This window comes from Miscanthus floridulus, chromosome 6 (assembly GCF_019320115.1).
Source record: "Miscanthus floridulus cultivar M001 chromosome 6, ASM1932011v1, whole genome shotgun sequence".
NCBI lineage: Eukaryota > Viridiplantae > Streptophyta > Magnoliopsida > Poales > Poaceae > Miscanthus > Miscanthus floridulus.
In genome coordinates this window covers 86,341,944-86,362,938 of record NC_089585.1, presented here as the reverse complement: position 1 = coordinate 86,362,938, position 20,995 = coordinate 86,341,944, and the positions used below count along the sequence as shown (strand labels likewise).

The 20,995-nt window shown below is 51.6% G+C and overlaps 1 pseudogene; it reads left to right on the top strand.

Annotated features, from left to right (window-relative positions):
* The first annotated feature begins 18,178 nt into the window (after positions 1-18,178).
* Positions 18,179-19,701, top strand: LOC136460781 (aspartyl protease family protein At5g10770-like; annotated as a pseudogene).
* The last annotated feature ends 1,294 nt before the right edge of the window (positions 19,702-20,995 follow it).

Below are 20,995 nucleotides of genomic sequence, written 5' to 3'. Positions count from 1 at the left end.
CTGTCGCTGTAGAATGTTAGATGCACATGAGAGGTCACACTGCCTTTTTTAGGGACGGTGGACGTCGATACCTACAAATACTGTTTGATGCCTAGAGGCATGTGAGGAGTCTCGCTATGTTCACTTGGTATAGTAAATCCTGGTGCTCATACCGCTATCGATGTCCAGAGACACGCGGGGGGTCTTACCGTATGGGAGTTTTAGCGGCCCCTACTAATACTATAGAGGGAGATGTCGGCACCTATAATACTGTTTGTGTCAGGGTGGCTATAGAGTACTATTCCATACAGGGTATGGTCCCTAGTACAGTGGTTTTGACTTGTGAGCCTTGCCTTGCCTTTCTCCGCATGTCTTCTGGTACCTACCGAACGGGGCATCCTCGGTCAGATGTCTCCAGTTGGCTCTAAGTGCGCCGGTCGGAGAAGAGCGGTGAGCAGGGCTCCTACGAGCCTGGTCAAAGGGACGCGGGGTCGGAGTTGGAAGTAGGGCTCGAGGCAGGCCTTTCGATCGAAGGCCATCTGGAGATGGCTAGAGCCTGAATCGAGCGTTTCGGTCAAATAGGTGGGCCAAAGTAGCCGACAAGCGGGCGTTGCTCTTCTTGGGCCTGGCCTTCTGGTCGGTTGCTAGACTGCCCCTTTGCCCTATTGTTTTTAGACTCTTGGGCCGAGCCTTGGCGTAGAAGCCAGTCCCTGAGAGACCCTAGGTTTATGAACCCGACAGGAGCCCCCGAGCCCCCAGGCGATTTGGGTAGAATCATCCAGAGGATTTTTGTTTTGTCGACGGGTGCGCGCCAGCGCACCCATGGGTGTAGCCCCCGAGCCCCCGGGTGGTTCGGGCAAAATCGTCTAGAGGTGTTCTGTGTCATCAGGGGAAGTTTTCTATTTTGTTGATGGGTGCGCGCGAGCGCACCCACGGGTGTAGCCCCTGAGCCCCCGGGTGGTTCAGGCAGAACCGTCTGGGGGATTTTGTTTTAGCGGGCATGTGTGCATGTTTTTAGTCTAAGATGGAATTTTGTCAACCAAGGTGACATTTGTGCAGCCGAGGCATTTTTAGGCGTGAAGATTGGATTGAAACAGAACTTACTGATCCTGGTGCCGACGCGCGCCATGGATTGGGCGAGGAAGTTAGTTTGGACATAAGAGAGCTCACTGATCCTAGCGTCGAAGCGCGCCGTGGGATCGGGTTGAGGGGGTTAGTTCAGACAAACCCTGGCGTCGATGCGCACCGTGGTATCGGGTGGGTTGGAGTCATGGATCTTTGGCCTTGGCATAGCCTAGGCAGCCGAGGTAGTTAGTTCAGTTAGTTTTCATGCGAGTTTGGAGTCGTGGTCCTTGGCTAGGGTTTTTTGGAGTGCAGTCGAAAGTGAAGCCGTTATGCAAGTTTGGAGTCACGGTCCCAAGCCGTAGCCGGATGTCGTAGATCCTATCGATGTGAGTTCAGGGTCACAGTCCTAGGGTTTTTGGAGCATAGTTGGAAGTGAAGCTGTTACCGAGTTCGGAGTCGTGGTCCCTAGATTTTTTTGCAGCACGGTTGGAAGTGAAGCTGTTACATGAGTTCGGAGTCGCGGTCCTAAGCCGTAGCTGGATGTCATAGATTCTATTGACGTGAGTTCAGAGTCGTGGTCCCAAGCCGTAGCCAGATGTCATAGATCCTGTCGATGCGAGGTCGGAGTCACAGTCCCAAGCCATAGCCAGATGTCATAGATCCTGTCGATGCGAGTTTGGAGTCGCGGTCCCAAGGTTTTGGCTTATGCCCCCGAGCCCTATCGGGACATCATGGGTGTCAATGTGAGTTTGTGTGCATTACCCCATCCGGTTCCTCACAACCAGAGGGGCTGAGTTTCATCGCTTGTCCTGATCGCTCGGGCTCAAAGACTAGCTCAATGAGCTCGCTAACAGGTGTGATCGAGTAGAATCTGGGTCCATCGTTCATGACAGGGTCAGCATAGCCCTCTTGTGACATTCCACTACTCCTTTACCTATAACTCGATAGATGCCTAGGTCATTCCGGAGACCGACCCAGGTGGCCTAATGGCCTCCCCTCGATGGAGATTCTGTGGGCTTGGCGACAGGTTTCGGATCAAACAAGAAGGTTGAGATGACCCGGTTTATCGGATTAGGCGAAGGCCACACGGTGCTCATCTATGGTTTTCTCCCCTGGCTCTGTTGTTTGCTCATGTAGAATGAGGCAACCGCCACTTCGTGATGCAACACGGAGCATTCTGGTGCATTTCGCTGCACATGCGATGCTTAGTTCCTAAGCCCCCAGGCGATTTAGGGCCTGAATCATCCGAGAGGTGCAAGCGTATGGAATGAGATGCGCGTATGGATGTATGAAATGATTTATAAGAAAATAGAGGGGTTTGGTACTGCTCACCTTGATGGCTTAAGTGACGAGGTTCAGAGAGCTTCAGTCAGAAAAGTTCGACTAGGACCTTGATGGCCTGAGTGATGAGGTTTTGAAAGCTTCGGTCAGAAATGTCTGACCGGAACCTTGACGACCTGAGTGACGAGGTTTGGAGAGCTTCAGTCAGAAATGTCCGACTAGGACCCGTGCTCGTCGTTCAAGATAGAGTCGACGTGGCCTACATGGGGTGCCCCTTCGCTTCCTTACCTGTCATTCGGTGTCTATCCTTTCCTATCATTCAGTTTCTTTTAGGTCTGGCCTGGGAAAGCGGGGAGCCGCCCGCGTGCGGTGGCGCTTCAATTCATGTACCCATTATGTGGTAGTGGTTGATTGTGCGGTAGTGGTGGGCCATGGCTAGGCCACATCCCTTCTGATCAGGAGCTGTTCCATCGGGCAGAGCACGTCTCATCGGTTAGGGCATGTCTTATCTGCATTAAATGGAAAAGAGAGAAATTCTTGCTCTATCATTCTGGCTTCCCCGATCAGTGCATCAATCCCTAACCGCTATGCCCTTTTCCTTAAGTAGGAGAAGGGAGAGGGTTTTCATTCCATTCTTTTGCCTGTTCTTCATCTACCGCCGCCTTCTCTCTTCCTTTTTTGCCGTGAGCGTTCCTGAGAGCCACAGAGGTTTCTAGGGAAGGAAGGGGAGAGAGCGAGGGAGAAGAGAGGAACTCACTGAAATGTCGGACTGGAGGTCATCCACCGTGAGGGCGTCGGTGCTGGAGGCTTTCATCATGAAGGGGTTTCTGCCGCCACGGGAGGTGGCATACTAGCGGGTCCCTTGGGGGGGGAGGAGTTCCTGCAACCTTGTCCCGACGAGGTGGTTTCTTTCCTTACCTTTCATGAGCGTGGATTAGGATACCCTACGCACTGGTTCCTGTGTGGGCTCCTCAACAAGTGGGGTCTAGAGCTGCAGCACCTCAATCCAATGGGGGTGCTACACATCGCTGGTTTTGTCACCGTCTATGAGGCTTTCCTCGGGATAGAGCTGCACGCGGATCTCTTCTGGCTTTTCTTCTTCGGGAGAGCTATGACAGCAGGGAATTCAGTCAAGACCGCACCGGTGGGAGGGTTCACCCTGCAGAAGAAGCCAAGCGTGGGACGTGTGTATCCCGCATACTCCTCTTGTGACTCCAATCGAGGATGGCATGGGGAGTGGTTTTACATCCGGAATCCGACGGAGGTGCCATTTTCGGTGTTCACCGATGGGAGGCCGGTGAAGCAGAAAAGTTGGTCATGGGGTTGCGCCCGCATGGAGAGGCACAAGGTGAGGTCATCGAGGAGGAGATGTGGAAGCTCATAAGGCTTGGCCTTGACGGGGTGCGGGTGTTCCACACCCTCTTCCGTCGCTGGGTTGTGCCATTGGCTGAGCGGTCATGGCCGATGTGGATGTACGGTGGCTGGTCAGACCCGGACCGTGCATCGCCAGAGGACCTGTCAGACGATGAGATCTAGAGTCACCTTGGCCAGGTGCTGTAGCTGAGGCCCAGGGATACGGTTGTGGGGAAACCCATGCCATTTAATGCCTCGGTCATGTCTAGCCTAGTACGATCCTTTATTTTGTTCATGTTTCTTCCTCTGCTTTTCCTATTTCCTGATCCTAGGCCATCCGTTCCATAGGGGCTTGAGAGGTACAAGTCCTAGCCGCATCTTCCTAAGGGACCAAAGGGTAGGGCCCAGCAGGCCACCCAGAAGGAGACGGCAGATGCCCGGAAGAAGAAGAGAACCAGGGAGGTTCAGCGGAAGGAATAGAAGAAGAAGGAGGTCGCCCGACACATGAGGGCCGGGGAACATAGGAGCAACGTCGAGTCGGAACTCACATCGGATGATCCTATGGATTTGGATGACATGGTCTTCTTTGATGAGGAGGAGAGTCAGGGGGTCGCTGTGACCTCGGCGGAGAGTCGCAACCCTATGGCGATGTCCGCTGGTGAGGAGCAGAAGGCCGCATGGCATGAGGAGGTTCCTGCATCGAGGAAGCACATAGCAAGCGTAGACATCGTTGGCGAACAGGCGATGAAGCAGACACGGTCACCATGCCCCTCGATGGCATCGCTGGTTGCATTGTCGCCTATGGCAGACATGGCTGAGCGAGCCAAGCGATCTAAGGAGCAGACTAGCCCTTGTGCGCCAATGGGACCGGTGCCAACGCCTGGCTTGTAGCCAGAGGAGGCCCTACCTGCCGTGGGTGTGGTCGAGCAGTCCAGATGGTCTGAGGAGCAGACTAGTGTCCGGACGACGTGTGACTTGTAGTCAGAGGATGCTTCGCCCGTTGCTCCAGTCGAGGAGTCCCGAGTTGGAGGTCGTAGTGACCCGCAGGCTAGGCAGGAGCCGATCGGGATGACTCCACCCCCATCTAAGGTGAGGGGGCATAGGTCACAGTCTAGGAGTGGCCCTCATCCCATAGGTCCATTGTCATTGGGGCCTTCCTTTAGGGTCATGCCGCTCACCTCCTGGTATGTTTCCCTTTGTTGCTTTTTGATCTTTTGTCGGTCGAGTTTTTTTTGGAGGGTGACTTACCCGTACTTTCTGTTTAGTGGCCGAGGGATGCCGGGGTTGAGTGTTGCTCTGAGCCCCATGTAGGAGACTTGGAGGCCTACCCTACAGTGTTCCCTCTTGGGGGTGGTGTCCTTCGAGGCAGCTGTTGATAAGGCAGCAGTGACGGTGTCAGTGTTGGTGGCGATCCCGGTGCCGATGGCGGGGGTTATGTTGAAGGTAACTCTTGTAGCCCCTCCTCCACCGGTTGCGGTGGAAGAGATGAGGGATGGTGAGCTCCCTATCTCGCTAGGTAGAGGACCACACGGCTTATCCTTACCATCAGAGCCGAAGGCGCCAGAGGGAAGGGTGTCCGGGACGGAGTTGGGATACCTGCCAACATTCCACGTGGATGAGGTGGTGGAGATCCCATCTGATGATGAGGTGGACATCACGACGGAGCCACCGGTGTCGCCACAGGAGCTGGCGGTGGTCCAGTTGGAGGCTGGGCCCTTTGACGGTTTGCTGGAGGGTGACCTAGAGTGGCCCTGCCCTAAGGACCCATCAATGGCGTGGTTCATCCTCTGGGATTCCTGGGAGCATCAGCTCTGGGACATTTTTTGGGGGCAAGGGCATGCCGCGGTGTCCGAGCTCACCAAGCTATCCACGAAGCTTGAAAGCACCTGGAAGCAGGCTTAGTTCACTCGGTAGTTGGTTGAGGGTGACCTGCAGCTCACCACAGAGGTGAGCTTCTAGTACTCGTCCTCAACCTTTGAATCTTTCATTGGTTGTCTTTAGCATGCTTGTTTTTCATATGATATAAGGAAGATGTCATCCCGCAAGTCTTACTTCCTCTAGGTGGAACACGCCTGGATGGCTGAGCTTAAGCGCCGGGTAGAGTCTGCTCATCGCGAGTCCTAGGACCGGGCGACCAAGGTGGCCATGGCGCGGGCGGAGGGGCAACGTGCAGCGGAGCGAGCGACTGCCACCGAGCAAGGGCTCGAGGGCATGAAAGCCCGCCAGGCGGAGTTGCAGGCATCCCTGGTGAGCACCGAGACGACACTTCAGGAGGCCTTGGTGGCCCTTGAGCCAGAGAGGAGTGCTTTGGCGTCGGAGCAGGTCACCCTAGAGTCTGCGTGGATGGCCCTAGAGGCGAAGCGGAGGGCCAGTCGGAGGCGGACCGGGAGGTGCTCATGCTTCGAGGCTGGGTGATGGGGATGGAGGAGGCGAACGCCCGTCTGTGCACGTAGGTGACTTGACAGGTGGAGGAATTCTCCGCCCTTGAGAACTCTCGTGCTGGTACGTCCCCTTTCTATTTTCATTGCATTGGTTTCTTTCTTTAGCCTGTTCCTGAACTTGTCGTCCCTCCTTCAGAGCTGGATGGAAAGGTGAAGACGTTGGAGCAAGACCTGGAGACAACCAAGGCGACCCTCAGTCAGAATGCGGAGGAGCTGGCCAAGTCCCATGAAGAGTGACATGCTCTTGAGGGGGACCTTGACCACATCCGCAATGTTGCCTAGCTTGTCGTCTTAGAAGTCTTCAGGTCGGTGCCAAGCACTAGCGCGCCTGCTATCCAGCTAGCAAAGATCCCAGACGTGGCCAAGGACCTTATCAGGAGCGAGCTATTTTACAGGGGCATCAGGGGGTGCTGACCTTGGTGGTGATGTACCACCCGAATCTGGACTTCGCCATTATCTGCAGGTGGGTATGCTGAAGGCCTAAGCATGGAGGACATCCAGTCAATCGAGGAGAGCTTGCTGCCACACGCGCGGTCAGTGTCAGAGCAAGTCTCCGCCGAGTGGGTGATGGATGTTTGCCATGAAGGCATGGCCCGAAGCATGCATGGGGAGGATGCCTCCAAGCCTACAGATAGCATGGAGCCTAGTTCAGGGGGGGACATTGCCTTGGCCCCAATCAAGCCAAACGTCGTACTGCCGGGGAGTGAGCAGCCTGCGTCTTCGTCGTTCGCTGCCATCAGCAGATGCCACCGGGCCGGTTTCATAGCTTGCAGAATATAAGTAGTTAGTAAACGTAAAAAGTTTAAATTCGTGGGGGAGCCCCTGTGTAAAATGTTCATGTGTGTTTTAATGACTGCAATCAGTTTTTGTTTTTGTGATGGAGTTGCTCCATTTAGGGAAGCTTGTTCCCTTTCGTTCCTTAGTTTTCCCTTAGCATAACTTTGTTTTTTTATTTCCTTCTTTCTCGTACCTACCCGTTTGTCCCGTAGGCTACAACTTTGTGAGCCCGAGGCATGGCCCGCGAGGCTTGACCGGTCGTAACCATAGGAAAAGGCGGGGTGCGATCAGTCGAAATGTTTTAAAGCAAAGCTACGTAAGGTAAATCAAAGGAACAAACTGCCCTTTTATTCAGGTAGGAAGGAGTTTCTCCATATGAAAGTAAAAGAGTACTTAAAGTAAAAACAAAATAGAGGGGTAGTAGAGCCCCCTAGTGGAGCCCTCAAGCGCCCCGAGCTGAAAAGTGTTTGGGTCAGGGTGCTTTTATAGGAGTGTTCGCTAAGTAAACAAAGGTAAGACTGAAACTTAAGAAAGAACAACATAGCTGTTCCAAGATGCTGGGAGAGAGCGTCGTCGTCGTTGTCCTTTAGTCGGTAGGCGTCCAATCGGATCACTTCATCCTTCAGTCATCTAGATCCTTACCCGCTGTGCCCCCTTCTTCGGTTGCTGCTTCCTCGCCTTTTTCTTCCTTTGGCCTACCAGCTTACCCCAATAGGCGCTTGAGGAGCTAGGAGTCCTTATAGAGGTGTTTGGTGGGGTAGTCGTGGTTGGTGCACGAGCTCTCCATGAGCTCGTGAAAGTGACCCAGAGGGTCTTGCTAGGGCTATGTGCCCATGTGATCGACCGTGGCGACCGACGCGAAGGTGCCGGTCGGCGGTGATCCTTTCCATTCATTTTCCCCTCTGTGTGGAGGGGCCCTCATCTTGATCTTGGCGCTTGGCCTTACCTTTGCTGCGGCCTCCATTGAAGCGCGGTGGGAACAGTGCTTTACTGGAGGTGTTGGACAAAGGTTTGTGGTCCTAGGCTGTCAGGGCTAGGACTCTAGTCAACGCTATGCGTATCTCAATTTGGCTCGAGCCACATGTGGATAGGCGGTTGGCATGGAGCGGTCGTCAAGCCGAGGTGAGGTGCCATTGCGGCTTCCTGGGCCGCATTCTGTGGTTGCTGCGGTGATAGGGTGTAGTGCCCCATCTGCTGCATCCCTGTTCCCCAGACAGGGAGTGAGGTCATGAGTCGGCGTCATGATACGGAGCACTCCACTTATTGAATGGCAGTGGTCTCTAGCAGTACCCGAAGGTTCTAGTGGATCGCCCATTCACGAGGGTCGTTCGGCTCGGACAGGTCGCACAGGAGCATTGCCGCGGTGGCAATGTTCTGGCTGGCCTAAGCGAACTGCGGGGGATTGGTCCCTCTAACTGGGATGTTGCGTTGGACCTAACGGGCATGACCCCAAGCGCCGTTCGACGGTCTATGCGCACGGGGCACAGTGTGGTACGCCGGGTGTGCCGGCGCAGTTGGTGGCTGATACGACCACTATCGTCGTAGATCCTCCACATGCTCACGTGTGAGCCTAAGGGTCTCCATGTGAGGGCTCGGAGGGGTGTGGGTCCAGAAGGACTCCATTACCCCTAGCGGCTGTTCCAGAGCATCCATCATAGCGTACTCCTAGGACGGACGGTGGCTAGGCACCACATCACCGATGCTGGAGCCGTCACTCCTGATGTCATCATCCATGATGTCGAGGAGACAGGTGGGAGCATAGCTCGCCATCCCCATGAACTCGGACGTGAGAGGGTGCGGCGCTAGCACCTTTTGGAGTCCTCGGGCGTATGCGTCCAAGGAAGACGCGAGGCCATAGGGAAACCGGTCGTACGGTGGTTGCATTGGGGATAACGGGGTTCCACCGGGTATTTGGTGGAGGATAGAACATAGTAAGTGAATAACAGTATGTATATTACTCACAGCGGGGTTTGAGCAGAGAGTTTGCTCGGAATGAAGCATAGATGCTGCGCCATCGAAGTCGCGCGTCCTGGAGTCAATGGAGGACATCTCCCCGATGGGTGCCGAGTCGCGAGTCTCCTCGCAGAGGTGGAGTACGCCGAGTCGATCGGCGACGAAGTCTAGGCTTCTGAAGAGGAAGGCCTGGGATGGCTCAAAGAAGGGTGGAATCCACATCCCAATGAGCGAGAGTGCAGGGAACTCTAACGAGCCAAAGCGAATCGTATCACCCGAGCCCACCATGGCGGCGGTGGTGAAAGAATGGCCCATCCGATGACCAAAAAAGTATTGAACGTACAACGTCTTCTCCACAAACAGCGCCAACTGTCGGTGCAGAATGTGACCAACTAGTCAATATTTGTAGTTTTGCTGTACGTTGTGGTCGGAGGTGGCCTAACACTCAATGACATAGGATTTATACTGGTTTGGGCAATGTTCCCTACGTCCAGTTAGGGTCAGTCGGTGACTTTATTCCTTAGCCAGGTGCTCGAAGTCTGCAGTGGGATTACAAACGAGAGGGAGAAAGATGGGGTGTACAAGAGGTTCGGTCGGCTCTGACCGGAAGGGCCAAGAGTGATAGGAACTTCGCTATGAGCTAAGTGTTCAAGCAGGTGCTTAAGGTCCGAACCTAGTGATTCTATGGTTGTGAGCTATCGATCTAAGGAACTATGGCCTACTGGAATCGGTCTCCTTTGTTGGAGGAAGCACACCCCCTTTTATAGATGAAGGAGACGACTTTACAAGTGAGAGGGTGAGGGTACGTATACTGCTGAGCCTTGTTGCCCATGCCTACCGAGCTTTGTTGCCCACACCAGTGGATACAAGATAGTGGTAGGCACCTACAATACTGTTGCTGTCGCTATAGAATGTCAGATGCATACGGGAGGTCGCGCTGCCTTTTTCAGGGATAGGTGGACGTCGGTACCTGCAAATACTGTTTGATGCCTAGGGGCATGTGAGGAGTCTCGCTATATTCACCTGGTACGGTAAATCCTGGTGCCCATACCGCTATCGATGTCCAGAGACACTGTGGGAGGTCTTACCGTATGGGAGTTTTAGCAGCCCCTACAATACTGTAGAGAGAGATGTCGGTGCCTATAATACTATTTGTGTTAGGGTGGCTGTGGAGTACTGTTCCGTGCAGGGTATGGTCCCTAGTATAGTGGATTTGACTTATGAGCCTTGCCTTGCTTTTCTCCGCACGTCTTCTAGTTCCTACCGAACGGGGCGTCCCTGGTCGGATGGCTCCAGTTGGCTCTGAGTGCGCCGGTCAGAGAAGAGTGGCGAGTAGGGTTCTTACGAGCCCTGGTTAGAGGGATGCGAGGTCGGAGTCGGAAGTAGGGCTCGGGGCAGGCCTTCCGATCGGAGGCTGTCCGGAGACGGCTGGAGCCCGAATCGAGCGCTCCGGTCGGATAGGTGGGCCGAAGTAGCCGACGAGCGGGTGTTGCTCTTCTTGGGCCTGGCCTTCCGGTCGGTTGCTGAACCACTCCTTTGCCCTGTTGTTTTTAGACTCTTAGGCCGAGCCTTGGCGCAGAAGCCGGTCCCCGAGGGACTCCGGGTTTATGAACCCGACACTACCTCAATCCATGTCCATTGGAGTGGGTTAGGATGGAACTAAAGCCTAAGTGGTACCATGGTCGTGGACGGAGAATCTTAGTCTCCTACAACTAAAAAGAACAAAGTGTGGACTATCGTTTTGGTGCGACAATTGCCTTTGGTTCGTCCGTCTGCCACCCCATACGATCGATTCCACCTCCCACGCTGTCCAACAGGTGAGCGAGAAAAGAAAAGACGCGATAGAAAAAGAAAATGTCATCCCTACGATCTCTGTCTGTTTTAAAGAAAACAAATCGATCACCTGAGGCCACATGCATAGAGGAAAACAATAATCATGCATGGAAGAAAACAATAATCATGCATAGAAGAAAACAATAATCATGCATGAAACAATAATCATACACTGGAAGGAAAACAATAATCATGCATGAAAGGAAACATCAGTGGTACCAAATAAAAGATTTGCATGTTATACATGATGAGACTGGTGAACCTTCTGCAATTTTCTAAACGAATATTCCCACCATTAGTATATAGGTTCATTCCCCTGCGCTTTCTTCGTGCTCCCATTAGCATATAATATGAAAGTATTGTTGTGTTCATCACCACTTCCAGTTAACTACTCCCATTAGCATATACTTCCTCTACCCTAAAATATAAGTCGTTATAGGATACGTGCAGGTCAAACTTTCTCAACTTTGACTAGGTTTGTAAAAAATACGTGCAACATTTATATCTCTAAATAAGTTTATTATGAAAATATATTCAATATTCTATGTAATGATACTAATTATGTATTATAAATATTAATATTCTTTTATATATAATTGGTCAAAGTTAAAAAAGTTAACTGCTCGGGAAGCGAGAATGAATTCTATTTTGGGACAGAAGGAGTATATGAAAGCATTGTTGAAAATATTTTAACTAATCAAGTTCGTCTCTGTCTGATTGGTAAGCTTAGACATTCATAATGACATAAAAAATTTCGACTCTTATGGATACCCTCATGGATCAGTGCAAAGTATCATAATCCTACAGCATACACAAATGGCAACCTTAAAGTTATGATATTTTCAAAGAGTGGACAATAAAGACTTATCTTAGACGTTCTGGTATTAGAGTATATACGTACAGACACATAGGCATGGTGGTGCAAGTGAGCAGTCAGCAGGAGTCGAGAGTCAAGGATGTTTGGATCTTAGGACTAAACTTTAGTCCCTGTCACATTGAATTTTTAGATATTAATTAGGAGAACTAAACATAAGCTAATTATAAAACTAATTACATAAGTTGTGGCTAATTCGCTTGCCAGCGTCGTGTACAGGATGGTATTGAGATGTGATGAAACTTATTCGTGGATTTGTTGGCGCACGAAAGAAATGGATATCGGAAATCTCTTCCTATCGGTATAAAAAATGATCTTATCCGCATCACAAAAAGATCTACACAGTAGAGTTTGTGAGCCGCGACGTCACACTCTCTGTGACTGTGTAAATTTCACAAACTTAGTTTTTTGGATTAAATGTCACTTTAACGTCGGTCATATACTTTTACAGTATTGTTATATTATCGTGCGATCCGTGTGTTTTTAGTACAAAAGTTTAGTTGTCCCGTAGCAACGCACGGGCACGAACCTATTTGCATATATACTCGAACCTGTGTGTATATGATTATATGGAGATGCAACGGAACTTATTCATGGATTTATTGGCGCATGAAAGAAATGGATATCGTAGAATTCTTTTTGCTGATATAAAATATTATCTTAGCCGTATCACGATAAAGTCTATACAGTAGAGTTTGTGAGCCTGCGACGTCGCGCTTTTCGTGACCGTGTTAATTTTATGAACTTTGCTTTTTGAATTAAATGTTACTTTGACGTTGGTATTTAATTTAACAGTATTATTATCTTATCGTGCGATACATGTGTTTTTAGTATAAAAGATTTAGTTGTCCCCGTAGGAACGTACGGGCACGCTATAGGAAAGGTCCAAACTAAAACTAACCTCAAACCACAAATATAAGTCAACATATATGAGTGGTCAGGTATTTACCTTCAAATTAGAGTTCAATAAAATATTTTCCTCGTGCCATCTAAGGCTGTTCGTTTGGCTGTGGCTTGTCGTAAACGATCGTAAATTTTCAGTCGAAATCATATTTTTCTCTCACACAAACTAGCCAGCAACACTTCTTCACGAACCAGCAATAATATGAACCAGCCAACCGAACAGGTCGTAGATGTTTGAAATCTAGGAGAATTTTTTAGGCAACGGTCAACCTGCAAGGGGTTCGGTTCGACCCGTCCGTGAATACGATCCGCCCCTGAAATCTAGCAACGGATCGATGCGGGTCGACCCTCAAGGGAACAGGTGCGATTAGGTTTGCGACCCATCGACCCTAAGGTCGACTCGATCCTATCGCTCACTGCTCCCCGTCGCCGTCGCCCCCTCCGCTTGGCCAAGCCAGGTCGCCGCCGCCCTGCATATCGATTTCACCCCGTTAGAAGCAGCCTTTCCTCCATCGATTTTGATCTAGTTCTGCTTTAGCCCTTCAATCTATCGCTGTACTCTTGGCAGCCTCCTACGACGTCCTTCTCCTAGCTGCTAGGAATCCGGCCCTGCTAGTTCTTGACGGACAGAGATACTTCCGTATAGCTTCCGTTCAGATTGGGCGACTATGAGCACTAAGGAGCGCGCGGCGAGCCCGGCGTGCCAGTTCACGGACGGCGACGGCACCCGGTTCACGTACGGCTGCCTCCGGGCTCTTCTACTCCATCAGCGGCACATCGGCGCGCTGCAAGTGCAAGGCCATATCTAGCGGGTGGTGGTGACCCCTCACCAGCAGCGATCCGACGCCAGCCTGCGGATCCAGTCTGCCGCCACCGCGTCGTCCGCTGTCTAGCGTAACTGTCTGCGAGCTGCGACCCACCGTTCATGCGGGGCAACGATGCCAATGGAGAAGGTTCGACCCTCGACCCGCTTTTGTCATAAACGGAGCGGGGGGTTACGATTAGGAGCCAACCGAACCGCGCCATTTGCAGGTCTAGGGCGTGTTCGGCTGATATTAAGGACGTGTTTGGCTGGTATTAAAGCTGGCTGAAACTGTTTTGTTGTGAAAGAAAAATACTAGCTGATAAGTCGGCTAATAAGTTCAAACGAATAGGCCCGGCAACGGCAATGACAGCTGAGATAAATTAGGGGTATGACCGACTTGTGCTATCTGTACCATCGAAATAGAGTCCTTGTCCGCCAAATTTGAGTGCATATTTGTACTTACATCACGCATTCACACTGTACATATCAATAGGAGCAACATGCCAAGACCCACAAGAAGCTTATAGGATTATTACCAGACTAGATTAGCTTTTACTAGATTTTAGAGACAAAAAAAAAAGGGAAACCGTTTAGGATTACACGATGACGTCAGAGCGCACATATGTCTCCATGGAAGTGACTGGTTTCTGGTCGGCTTGTTCAACCAATCGACGAACTTCTCCCCGGTTTGCAGTTACTGACAGGTGGACCTATGAGGTGACTAATTTGAACGAGGGACCCGCGCGGCAGCCTAACGGGTAACGGTGGAACTTGCTCCTTGAACCCCTGCACGACGAGGTCCGCTAGCTGCTAGCTAGTCGCGCGCGCGGCGACACGCACAAAGGCGCCGGCGCGCTTGTCCGCACGCGGCGAGCAGGGCACTCAGATAATGAGATGCCGACCCGGAATGCTCCCTGCGACTGCGAGGCGCCCAACGCCCCCGCGGCGCGCACCTCGTAGTCGCGCATGTGCTGCGCCCTCTTCCCGACGGGCTACGGCGCCGCGGCTTGCGCTGCACGTCTGCAGTTTGCTGCCTGGCTAGTGGTACCGATCGGCGTTTATCGTTTTCCGATTGTTTCCAGCATCGGAACATGTTGCTAGTGGCCCATTGGCAGTTTTGGAGTGCTTTGCTGGATTAGTTCTCAGGTGGGTCTAGGGACCGAGCGAGTCGCGATTTGCTCCTCCCTCCTCTGACACTCCTAGCACTTCAGAATGCGGCATTGCGGGCCGTCTTTATCAGAATTCAGAACTGTTGGGTTGGGCCTTTTGCCCCTACAAGTGGCCCATTATCGTTCAAGAACAATCGGGCCTTTTAACTTTATTTATATATTCATCCCATAGTAGTCAGAATACACAAAATGGTATTTTGTGACTCACGCATCTTCCCGCTAGAGTTAAGAAATGGTGAACCCCGTGTCATGTCATCTTAATCTTAAGGTCCTCAACTGAGCATTCACATTAATTATTTTATGAGACACATTAGGAAAAAAAATCCTATGAGTCCTCACAATGATAAAAAAAAAACATTTAGCATTAGTTTGATAGATTCTAATAACAAGTTTCTTTATAACCAAATCACGAAAAACATATTTGTTTTTTTAGTTTTCTGTGCAATTAGTCTACTGATTTTTCCAATGCACATGCTTGAGACTATCCAATGCACACAAGAGTGAGAAGCTCGCGAGTAAGACAATGGAGAACATTCTTCTTTTTGTTTTCTTCGCGAGAAGCTGGTCACAAGCGGAAATAAACATGGTCATATCATGGTTACCAATAGTGCAGTAGAGTGAGATGCGACGTAGTTTCGAGATAAGCAAATCATCAGTGATGCTTCCATAATTTCTTTGGAAAGATTTGAGACGTGATAGGAGTTGACGCGTTGACAAGATCAGCTAAGGACTGGTTGAGGTGGACATAGTGTCTTCGATAGTTAAGAGCTGAGTTGTGACGAATCCGACAACATTTGAGGGCAAAAGGGGCCCAATGTAATGCGTTGTCCAAACATTAAATTTAGAAGAGGGCGAAAGAACTGAAAAAATAATTGTGGCTTTATTGAGGAATGGAGCTCAAGAAAAGGAAATTAAAGACCGTCTTTGATTAGTATAAATAGAAATAGCACAACCACATGATATAGAAGTGGGAAAAAAAAGAACATGAAAGAACGATGACAACAGCTTTAAGCGAAAAAAATTGATTAGTGATAGATATCGTTGTTATTCGTGACGATCATTGCAATTGGATGAACAAAGGGATGACTAATATGTTCAAACTAATAAACACAAAATATTTAAAAAATGTTTTGAGAAAAATCCAAATGTTATATAATGGAAATAAAAGAAGCTACCTTCCCGCACTATTTTTGCATGGGCCTCCTTAAAGTATTATCTTATGAATTAAACAAAGTTCAATTAATATTGTACATAAATTTGATAGATTTGAAAAAATAACACCCAAGCAATAAATAGTGATGGTACTTCTTTTATCAGGATTCAGACCCATCTGATCTTTCCATACGGAGAAGGGTTATGAATGAACTTACAGATGAATGTTTTTTTTAGGGAAAACTTACAGATGAATGTGATGAGTGATGACGCTCATGTGATGGGACTGCTGAAGATCATATCATTGCCGATGGTTGATATTTAGCAATTTGACTGACAAACCAATACGGAGTATGACGACAGCTCGTACGTACTACCTAGGAGTCTCAGGACTCTCGAGAACGCTCCATTGATCTTAGCAATCTTTGCTCCTCCTCTCCTTTGTACAGCTCGTCGGTGAATCCAAAATTTAGACGTGCAGATATAAGTTTTTCGCCATCCTATGTCCTTTCACAAGGCTCTTCATTTTCTCCTTTCACACTGCACTTTGACTCTAACGTCCACCAAGGCTTTGTTGATTAGAGCATCGGCTACATCAAGAAAAGCCACTCGAAAGAAGACAATGAAAGAATTAATCTAGATAGAATATTATATTATTTTATTTCAGATTTTTTAAAAATATAATTTCAGGTTGTATTGTGCCGATTCTTAATATAATCCCCTTCCCTTCAGAAAAAAAGGAAAAATGAATGTGATGACGGCTCATATGTGACGGGAGCGTTGACGATCATATCATTGCCGATGGGTGATATTTAGCATTTTGACTGGCAAAACAATATGTAAGTAGTCCAACCTATAGGGTGATGAGTCCGACGACGACCACTCCACCTCCAACCTGGACGCTGTTCGTCATCCGGCGAAGCTGGTCCCTGTGTCCCCATCGCGCGCCTAGGTTCATGGCGAAGCGGAAGTTGGCCAACACCGGGCCTAGGCGAAGGCGGAGGAAGCGCAGCCGACCGCACCCACAACTGGTGCACGGTCTGCCCCTGCTCGGCCAGTGGATGTCCGCATCCCTGTCCACCAACTGCCTCGGCCCGCCGCGGATGGGTTTCTACCCCCAACGCTGATGGGTGCCGGGAGATCCTCCATCGGCAGGTGACGTGACCGGCGGCCACCTCAGTCGAGCCACGGCGCGGCAGAGAGCAGCTTTTGCAGACCAGGAGGAACCCCGCAGAGTTTCATGGCAAATGCTTCAACTGCCTGTCCTACTTGCACCGAGTAGCAACATTGCCCGTTGCCACGCCCTTCGCCACCTCACCAAGGACTGCAAGCGGCCAAAGCATACTGCGACACTACCGGCGAAGGGTAGCGGCCGGCCACTGACACTCCGTTCAGTGGCGGCAACCCACTAGCCTCCCATCACGCTGCCCCGCGACGGTCCACCAAGCTCGAATGTAGCCATGCAGGGTGCCACTGGGGGGCAGCCAGCGGAACCCAAAGGTGAAGGTGGCGACGCCAGACTAAGCCGGCGAGGGACGTTAGCTTGAGGGCGTCGATCGACTACGACGACAAGCTGACGCAACTGCTCCACGCTACTTCGCCGACCCAGATCGGCTAGCAGTTGGACCTGTGAGCGTGCACGAGGCCCCTGCATGGGTCGACCCAATGCTGGAGGAGTTCGCTGCCTCGCTTGGGTGCTCGCCTGCTCTGACGGCTGCTTCTCAGGAATCGGACGCATCACTGGTGGACACTCGTTCTCCGGCGAAGACTGCCGTTTGGACGATGGACTTGCCTCCGTTGTCCCCTGTGCAGCTCAGCGGGGGACCGCCCGGCGTCGTGGATGTCGAGGCGCGCCGTGACCCAGCACTGGTAGGGGCAGCCACCCCAGGAGAGACGGTCGTGGCTGCCACGGTCGCCGTCAACTGCACTCCATCCCCTGAGATGACCTCTGTTGATAGACGCCTCAAGCGTTTCACCGAGCGTGTCACAAAGTCGAGGCAGCCGCCACTCCTAGAGCTGCTCGATTCTACGGCCCACGGGGGACGTACACCGCCCGCGATCCTATGAGGAGCAGGCGGATAGCGGCGCAGAGCATATCACATATCCCGGTATCCAAACGAGGTAAGCACCTTGTCTTGAAAGCGTCTGGGACTAACCAACGGGATGTCGTCTCTGTCAACGTCAGCCCTGAAGGCATACGACAAAATCTACAGGAGATGACCCCGGTAATATGCGGGCGCTACGTGAATTGTTCCCACTGGACGACAGTGGGCCCGCGCAAGCAGCGTCGCCGCCGCTTGGCAGCCTGAGCATAGGCTTCCTAGTCGGCGCCGCTAGGGAGGGGTCTGAGCGTTAATGTACATCTCTTCTGATCTTTAGGGCGCCGTTAAAGCGTGTTGTATTAATTTTTTTCTCTATCTTAATACAAAGACGCGCAAACCTTTTATGTTATCAAGAATTATACGTTACCTACAGGGAGGTGGCCGTACATGACAGTATATATATATACGACAACGTATGGGATCTTAGCAAGTCTTCGCTCTTCGTCTCCCGTATACAGCTCGTCGGTGAATCCAAAATTTAGACGTGCATCATGGCCTCACTGCCTCTGCTCGTGTGTATCATCCTTGGCACCTACAGCTACTCCGTCGCTCATGGAGGCAACGAGCACGGCTATTGTAGCGGTGCCAACCTACTGCTTCTGAGCCAGCAGCAGTATGCTCTACATCGAGAGGTACATGATCTGAATAGTACTGTCGTCTCTGCATTCACCTGTAGCTAGTGCTGTATATATACACCTCAAATCAAAATAAGTGAAGTTACCTCGCTCCCATGCATGCAATGAGTTTTCAGTGAGGCTGGATCCGGGAAGCAACACCGTGTCCGTGCCACTAGGTGCACCGGCACGGGCCGTGCGCGCCGACGCAGAGCTCCGACAAGCCGTCGTCCTTCACCGACAGACTCCGCCGAAACCGTGCCCGCTCGAAGTACATCATGAGCAGGGTGTCCAAGGGCATGATGGGTACGACGCGAGACGACGCCGACGTGAGCATCCCGACTCACCTGGGCGGCTCCGTGGACTCGCTGGAGTACGTGGTCACCGTGGGCTTAGGCACGCCGGCCATGTCGCAGGTTCTCCTCATCGACACCGGCAGCGACCTGTCGTGGGTGCAGTGCAAGCCCTGCAACTCCACCACGTGCTACCCGCAGAAGGACCCCCTGTTCGATCCGAGCAAGTCTTCCACGTACGCTCCCATCCCCTGCAACACCGACGCGTGCAGGAACCTCACCGGCGATAGCTACGGCGGCGGCTGCACGAGCGGCGGCGGCGGCGGCGCCCAGTGTGGATTCGCCATCACGTACGGAGACGGCTCGCAGACGAGGGGCGTGTACAGCAACGAGACGCTGGTGCTGGCGCCTGGGGTGGCCGTGAAGGATTTCCACTTCGGGTGTGGCCACGACCAGGACGGTCCCAACGACAAGTACGACGGCCTCTTGGGTCTCGGAGGCGCACCGGAGTCGCTCGTCGTGCAGACGTCCTCGGTCTACGGCGGCGCCTTCTCGTACTGTCTCCCGGCTCTAAACAGCCAAGCGGGGTTCCTTGCCCTCGGCACCCCGAGCGGTGTCAACACATCCGGCTTCGTGTTTACGCCGATGATCCGAGAAGAGAAGACGTTTTACGTGGTGAATATGACCGGCATCACCGTAGGCGGGGAGTCCATCGACGTCCCGCCGCCGGCGTTCTCCGGAGGCATGATCATAGACTCCGGCACGGTCGTCACACAGCTCCAGCACACTGCGTACAACGCGCTGCAGGCCGCGTTCCGGAAGGCCATGGCGGCGTACCCCCTGGTGCCGAACGTGGAGCTTGACACCTGCTACAACTTTACCGGCTACAGCAACGTCACCGTGCCGAGGGTTGCTCTCACGTTCAGTGGTGGCGCCACCATCGACCTCGACGTCCCCAATGGGATTTTGTCGGACGACTGTCTGGCTTTCCAGGAGTCAGGGCCGGACAACCAGCCCGGAATCCTTGGTAACGTGAATCAGCGCACACTGGAGGTGCTGTACGACGCCGGTCGTGGTAGAGTCGGATTCCGGGCTGCTGCCTGCTGAAGCTGAAGTGTCGGTTTGCTGCGGCCTGCTACAAGAGTGATTTAAATCACCCATGCATACTCATTATTGAAAGATAAATAATGTCAAAGGTACCATAGGGATGACAAAGAAGCTGAATACTCTTTGGTTACTTGTGACTGCTGTGGTTATGTTTGTCAACATTCTTGTGGCCTTCGCTTCAAATTTAAAAAAATAACCCAAAGCAGACAACATTTTTTAGCATTATTAGTTTTTTTTGAAAATCAAAAGGCACCTGCTTCAAGACAATAACATGAATACTCACTCATCTCGTGGCAATGCATAATTTTGCTCTGCTGACCGAGAGCTGGCGACCATGCATGGAGACCGGAGGCTATCTCGTACGTGAACTGCAGTGAGATGTAAAAGGAGAAAAGTTGAATGAAACAGTAATAAGATGTCAATAGAGAAACAACTTTTGATCCACTTCGAAATTTGGCTTTAGTCCCGGTATTTTTCGCGCCCAGGACTAAAGAAACCTTTAGTCCCGGTTGGTAGCTCCAACCGGGATTAAAGGTCCCTGCCCAACGGCTACTGTGGCCAGGGACGAAGCTAGGAAAAAATTTAGGAGGGGCTAAACAACGATAATTAACAAGAAAAGAGGTTCAACAAATCTCAGTCCCTCCTACCTGTACATCTACAGCTGAAATTTCAGACGGCGACTCTACAGGGCTTCGCTTGCTCGCGAGCGGTAGGGGAGGCTGGAGCCCCCCTAGCCCCACCGCTGGCTCCGTGCCTGACTGTGGCAGGCTTTTTGCTGCAAGGGACCTTTAGTCCCGGTTGGAGATACCAACCGGGACTAAAGATTAACTTTTACTTCCGGTTGGTCCCTCTAACCGGGAGTAAAAGTCTACTACTGGCTGTAGGCTCCGTCCGGGACTAGAAAGAGACCTTTAGTCCCGGTTGCTGTCTCCAACAGTTTATGTTGAACGCGGGACTTCCAAAAATTTCCTTGGCAAAAATATTACCGCCTCCAACAATTTCTCTCTCCTCTTCTTCATCTTTATCTTCTCAACATCCTCACACCAGTGCTGCATCTCATCCTCTCTTCAGTCTTCACTCTCTCTTTTCAATCTCCAATCCACTGGATCTCCTTTTCCAAGCTGTGCGCCATTGAGCGAGCCGAGCTGCGCCGCCGGCTGCACGCCGGCTTGTGGCGCACCGGCCGTGCGGCGGTGGCGTCACGCAGGCCTAGGAGCTGTGTCTCCAGCGAGTTCGTGGCACAAGCTCTTGCGGCAGCGGCACTCTAGGTGTAGTGGATCTGGCTATTTCCGGC